Genomic DNA, 7185 nt, shown 5'->3' on the forward strand with positions numbered 1-7185 from the left:
TAAAAGTTTATAAGCATACCTGTCAATGCATTTGGGTTAAAAAATTTCAACATGGTGCCCCAGAAATCACTTTTTTCCACTGGTTCAGTTAATGCATAGGGTTTTTTTGCAAATTCAGTTTATATGAGATTTTCAGAGAACTTAACCCTAGCCTAAAGGAAGGCAAATCTATATATATCTCTATGTGACTTGCTGGGGAAAAAGTTGCCACCCCCTGCCCACTCCTCATTTGCTTCCTGTTCTTAATAAGTTACAACTACTTAATTACTTAATTAACTAACTACTTAATGTGACCAATGAGGTTTTGGGGATAAGCTGAAGTGCAACTCACTGTATGCCGAAGACAGTAGATTGGGAAAAGCTGTTTTAAAGAATTTTTGATTTAAATGTTCAGGAGGAACAACAGTTGTATCCATTTATATAAGTTCCCACGAATCAATATTGCATTCAGCCATTGCAATCCATACACAATTACAACCCGTGTGAGTATCTTTTATGAGCACTGAACATGCACCAGTTCGGATAAAATGTGCTTGCTTATTAATGCATAAAATAGAATATCTGTTTTTACTACAAGCTAACTTCCCAGCAGAGCTCACTCTATGAGTCACTGAGATTAAATGCATGTTTACAAATGTTTTACAATGTGTTGATTTGGGGCTTTGGAAGTTAAGATCTGTCCAGGAGCTGCTGAATGAAAGTTTTGCAACTTGGCAGTGCCATTCTTTTTAGCAATATAAATATTTCTGCAAATTTAAGGATTAGAGTGTGAGGGTGGAGTCAGGAAGAAGTCAGAAGTCTGTCAGAAATGACAGCTTTATCATGAAATATGGCAAGATATCTAATTCAGGAGCCATATTTGTTTTATTTGTTTTACTTTCATGTTAGGAATTCAAATGTCATCTCTTTTCTTAAAAAAGGAAATCCTATAAGAAAAGGACAACTTGGAAGATCCTTTCAGTTGACAGATTTTTACCTGTTGCTACTCATTTATCATTAAACCCATATTCAGTTGCACATAATTGCATGTCTTTTGCGGCCACATTAAAAAACAACAACCAGTAAGCAGCACCAGGCTGATCAAGATAGTATTCTCACAGAGTAGGCATATGCAATCAAACATCTGTTTGTGAATCTGGGGTGGGGATTGAAAATTATAAGGAGTAAAATGGCTGCCTTCAGCAACAGAAGGATTTAAGGCATCCATTTGTCATGTAAACACTATCCAAGTGCTCAAAACTAACATCCATGTTTGAAAAGGACGGAACGGTGATTGCCGAAAGGGTCTAGAAAGCCACGTGTGGTTCAGTCCCAAGCTACCCAGGGTGCCTCCTTTCTCTTTCACAAAGTAATGATTTTAGAATATGACTGTGTGGCGTGTCAGACAAGCCCTAGAGCACCTGCTTATTTGAGGTCTCACAATAGAGCTCTGTAGCAAAGAATAACAACTGTTGTGATTGTTCTTGTTGGTCTTAGTGTGCTTACGTGCCAATTGTTCTTCAGTTTCAGGAAGCAAAGTATTTCTCACTGACCCTGAGGAAAGAAAAGTTGTCAATGAAGGAAAAGCAAAGTATAAGCAAATATTCCAATTATTATTATTATTATTATTGGTAACAAAAAACTCTTGATGGAGACGAAGTATTTTTCCAGTCTTCCTACTAGCTTTCCTTGGGGCAGACTGGGACAGTTTTCAAGCCCTAAATGACTCAGTCCAGGGAGCTAGACATCAGGAATGTTAACTGAATGCTGCATTTGTTTAGAGAACAAAATTAATTCCTGTTCAGAACCTTACATGAGAAAACTACGTGACCTCATTATAGCATTTCCATGCAATCCAGCTTCTAGTTAAGGACCCTTCAGGAGAAGACTTCCTGACACGTTAATACACACTGACAAAAAGAGGGTGGAATTCTCTCACATTATTCAACAAATTATACAGACAGGTACTCAACACCATTCGTCTGAGTGCAATTTGAATCACAAAAAACAAAAAATTAAAAAAATTACAGGGGAGTGCACAGAGAGATTAAGCTGTCTTTCTTGACCTGTTTTATTTATTCATTTTTTAAGGACAAAACTGACTGTGTTTAAATACTGTAGCACCAGGAGATTCAAGGAGTCTGTCAATGAATGATGAATACAAATTAAAATTACTGCGGGGGAAGGGGAAGAAATTAAGTTAATTTCAGTGGGAAAAATGAAATCAAATTTTTCTGAATTAATGGATGATAATTAAGAGAACTATTATGTTTGCTTGTCTATCTAGCCCAAACATGTGCAAATGTTAAATATAACAGAATCCAACAGCCTTCAGCATTTAGAATGAAAGAAACTTTTTAGTATATTATCATTGGCAAAATATATGTCTCTGTTTTTATTTACCCTTAGGTAGAGTGTACAACTGAACAACACAGGCAATGTTGCAGTTGCACTAAATGGTGGCCAGTTCTCACTTAGGCGACCCAAAGAAATTAGCTCACATTTGAAATATTTTTCAGAATCAAATGTGATCTTTAAAAAAGCTTTAATTAATACAAAGTTTAATAAAGTATTTTGCAATTCATAGTATTTGAACAAATCAAACTATGTCAAGTTGACTGACACCATGGAGTCGGAACTGCTCCATCATCATGAATAATTTTTTTTACTAACTGCAATGATGTTCCTAGATAAATGACTTCACTTTTCTTCATGAGATTCAATGACAATTATTTAATTATATGGAAAAACACCATGAAATTTTATTTAGATACACCAATGTTATGGGGACTAAATCTAAGGAGTCTAGCCATTAAGAATCATGTTTGTTCCTGACTTCATATACATAGTCCTTCTTCTTTGTTGAGATAATTTCATTATATACTGGAATAAGACAGAATGTTGGCAAATTTTATGTGTTCTTGTGTGTTTATTCTGTTTTTAAAAAAAAAAATCATATATCTAATAACAAATGAAAGGAATGCAATCATTATGGACTACTATATATTCCAGATGTCTTGGAGAATGTTCAAAGTAATAAAGATTGCTTCCTTTTTAATTGAATAATATGGGAGAGTTCTTGCAAGCTGCTTAAAGCATAAGAAACTTAAAGCATAAGAAAAGTACTAGGAAACCACATAATTAGGTCATGGAAATATTTTGGTTCTGGAAGAAGTACAGCAAGTTTCTCTGGTCTAGTGCTCTGTATTGTCCATCCATGTTACTACTTTAAAACAAGAATTATTTGCATTTCTAAGAAATACGATACGTTAGATACCATCTAGGACCAACTCCCAAAGTTAGTGAGGTTGGTTTTTTTTTCTGAAAATATATGCTATTATTTAATTTATGTAATTAATTATGCTGTTTGAAAACTTGGCAAACTGCCGTTGCTTGAGCTGAATAGGTGAAGTGTGGAATGAGAAGTATACCAAGATTGTTTTTAGTCCAAATTCTAAGAGTGACTTGTGAGTAATAGGTAAATCTGGACAAACTCTACAAAAGGGAACATCTGGAATAGTGCCCAGTAATTCAAAGGCAGCCCAAATGGCCTTATTTCATGGAAGCTTTGCCTGCCTAATGCAAGCATCCCAACAGTAGACCTACAATTAGATTTCATGGCTTACTTAATTAAGGTTGCAAGTCTTTGTTTTTGTAAGACGAGGCATCGTGTGACCTAAATGTTTTGTTGACATTTTTTGCAGCATTTCTTAAGTGGACACTGTAGTCTTTAAGCAAACGCTGCACTTTTTAATTCCCCAATGGGTGTTTTGTTTTGGGTTTTTTTGCCAGAAACTGGAAGTAAACATCGGAAACCAGCAAAAAAAATTACACATATTGCAGTCTTGGGACCATGGGATGCTGCAAACAGCCATAAAGGTGAAGCTTTTGCCTAGAACCCAAAATGCAACCAGGTGACCATGGTGTGTGTGTGTTTGTGTGTGTGTGCGTGCATGCATGTGTGCGCACGTATGCAGCCATTTGTAGCTTTGTAAATGGGGAAGTACATCATAACTTTGAACAGTCATGAAGCAATCAGTTGTAAGTTGAGAACTACCTGTATTTTATCCCTTTGCTTCTTGGACCATGGGAACAAAGCCAGCCAATGTTCCAGTCAAAGATAATATTGATGTGGGGATGCATATTGGGTTGATAAGAGATTTATGGAGATGATTTCTTGGACATAATCTAATTCAGTGTTCTCAACCTTTTCTTCACCATGGACCCCCTTTAAATACTTTTTGTGGCCACAGACCACAAATACTTAACTCAACATTTAAATCGTAACATTTCTTCAAGCTTTTGCAGACCCCTTGTGATGACCAAGGGTCCACAGACTACAGGTTGAGAACCACTGATCTAGTGAAGAGGAAACCGAAAAGGAATATTTGCAAACAATTCTCGGCAGAGAAAAAGCCAAGACTATGCTGTGGGGAAGGGACGTGGTGGCTCAGTGGCCAGGATGCTGAGCTTGTCGATTGAAAGGTCAGTAGTTCAGCAGTTCGAATCCCTAGTGAGCTCCCGTTACTTGTCCCAGCTTCTGCCATCCTAGCAGTTCGAAAGCACGTAAAAAATGCAAGTAGCAAAATAGGGACCACCTTTGTTGGGAAGGTAACAGCGTTCCATGCGCCTTTGGCATTTAGTCATGCTGGCCACATGATCTTCAGACAACGCTGGCTCTTTGGCTTTGAAACGGAGATGACCACCGCCCCCTAGAGTCACAAATGACTAGCATATATGTGCAAGGGGAACCTTTACCTTTATCTTATGCTGTGGAGATGATGAAAATTGTAGTCACACTTATGTGGACCACCAGAGGAGAGATGGATATGTTTCTTGAAATAAAAGGCAAATAGAAATGCAATAAATATTGATTACACTTAAGACAAGCAAACTTATTATTGCACTTATGTACAAATTAATAGCAAGCACATTCTTTGAATTTCATGTAGCCCAAAATACAAGATGAGGATTTAGCAATAGGTTCAAGGGAACCCTCATAGTTTGAATAAACAAACAAACAAATCGCAAGCAATAAAAAAGAACAGTTAAGGGAGTGAAGAATCCCAGAGGAATAAACCAGTTTGACCTAAATATGTTTACAGTGGTTACAGAATTGTCTACTAATTTTTTGAGGGTACAAAACTGAGGGCAAAGAGTATCTTGAAGAAAGAAATAGCTTATAACTGGGAAGCTGAGCAAGAACAGTCAGTCCCTGTTGAAATATTTTGTTACAGTTCCACTTTTATAACACATTTTATATAACACTTTTACAAGATGATGGCCCCTTGCTTGGCTGCGGCTGCTTCAGCTCTCATTTTAGCATGCGTATATCAGGGGTATATTCTACTTACCTTTACTACCAGTTCACAATGGGATGGCACGCCTCTGTGTGCTTTACTCACGTGCACTTTTGCACATGCATAGAAGCTTCTGCACATGCGCATATCGCCTCTGATGATGTCGTGGCAGGTGGGCGGAGCCTCCCGCCGGTTTTACTACCGGTTCTATAGAACCGGACTGAACTGGGAGCAACCCCCCCACTGGTGTATATGTATGTTAGGTATGTGTACACTTTTGAGAGCAGGCAACAGAATTTCGTTTTTAATGTGTGCCAGTGTGCTCATAGTAAAAAATGACAACAAAGGTCATCTATCTTATTTCAGTATAATTGCTGATCTATTTACACATGGGTATTCCTCAACATTATATCCAAAACCAAAGAAAAAGCACTACTTACAATCTTCAACTTGAAATGTTACTTTTTTTCCTCCTCTTTCCAAAGGCTCCTGTCAACCATATCCCAGGGACTTGTATGTAGATCTGGAAGACTGCAGAAAGCTGGAGCATTGACAAACCACCTAGCAGCCACCCACCATGAGCTCTGAGGAAGGCAGACATAAACCAGACAAGAATAATGAGGTTGGGAATTCTTGGCAAGAAGGACCCAGAGCAATATGTGCAACATTGCTGAAAAAAGGAGGGAACGTCTCAAGATAGTCTCAGCCGATTCAAAGCACAAAGAGAATTAAACATCGTAGCCTTTCTGAAAAATCAAAAATAGATGTGGCTACGTTACACTAATTTTGGGGATGTAAAAAAAAAGAAAAGCATTGCTGAGTACCATGGGGTATGCACAAAACATGCCTTCACAAACTCAGGCCATCATTTCCATCTCTCTCCATTGGCCTTCTTTATTTGGCAGGAATTCTGTGAAGTTTCCCTGGAGTTTCTCCACCCATGCCTGGAGATACCAGGAGGTGAAGGGAAGATCTTCTGATTCAGAACATGGGCTCTATCATTAACTAACAGTCTTTAAGAGACTTTTATAGAATTTCCAGAAAGAAATAAGTAATGGTTAAGTTTTTAAAGCAGGGCTCGGCAACACAAATCCTGCAGCTTTATTGGCCTCCTGCGGTCATTTTTCTTACTGTTTATCAGATCCTTCATCCCACCTGACTTTTTAAAACGTTTGTGATAATTAAAATATGGATCCCTATCTGTCTCTATCTCAAGGTGGCTTGCTGCAAAACAAAACACCAGGAGCTACAGCATCTAGTGGCAACTTTTTAAAATGTGAAAATGCATGTGAATTTACGGTTTATTTACCGCAGTTGCACAATGACTATTCATATGAGTCTGCCCTGTATATGTTTCAAGAAAATTATAGATGCAGGTACTGCATCCCACTGCTTGCTCAGGAAAAAAAAAAGGACTAATTTAGGACTGGTTGGTAAATAGTAACTATTTCGTTCAAAGGGATCATGGTAAATCTACCCAGAGCAGCCATTTTGGAAGAGTGCCCAGATTAAGCTCTCATACTTCAAATTGGCCATCACCTTGAAAAAGATTACCTGCCCTGATTTTAAACTATACTTTATTGAGGAAAAGTTGTATATTAAATGTGAGAAGGAACACACAGACAGTCAGACACAGAGAGAGAGAGAGGGAGGGAGGGAGGGAGGGAGGGAGGGAGGGAGGGAGCTATTCCTCAGTGGCTGGTGAGGTTGGAAGCTGAAATCTTTGTTCAAGCAGTTGTTATCCTGCTGAATATGCAGAGAAGGATTTTATATTGTTCTAGGAGCCCAGAGGGGCAGCCTCCTCCTCTCCCCCCCACTTTTTGTTTCCATCAGTCACACAGATTTTAAGTTTAGATGCACTTCTGTTTATTCATGATCTGTTGAAGGGCAAAATGGCGATTCAAAA

The 7185-nt window shown here is 38.1% G+C and overlaps 1 long non-coding RNA gene across 1 annotated transcript; it reads right to left on the reverse strand.

The window, feature by feature from the left end:
* Positions 1-1327: 1327 nt before the first annotated feature.
* LOC131190797 (uncharacterized) lies at positions 1328-6822 on the reverse strand. Its single transcript, XR_009153321.1, has 3 exons — positions 5720-6822; positions 4738-4814; positions 1328-1533 (listed from the first exon to the last, which is right to left on the reverse strand). It is a non-coding gene; the product is annotated as an uncharacterized LOC131190797 (long non-coding RNA).
* Positions 6823-7185: the final 363 nt, after the last annotated feature.

Source organism: Ahaetulla prasina, chromosome 1 (assembly GCF_028640845.1).
Source record: "Ahaetulla prasina isolate Xishuangbanna chromosome 1, ASM2864084v1, whole genome shotgun sequence".
NCBI lineage: Eukaryota > Metazoa > Chordata > Lepidosauria > Squamata > Colubridae > Ahaetulla > Ahaetulla prasina.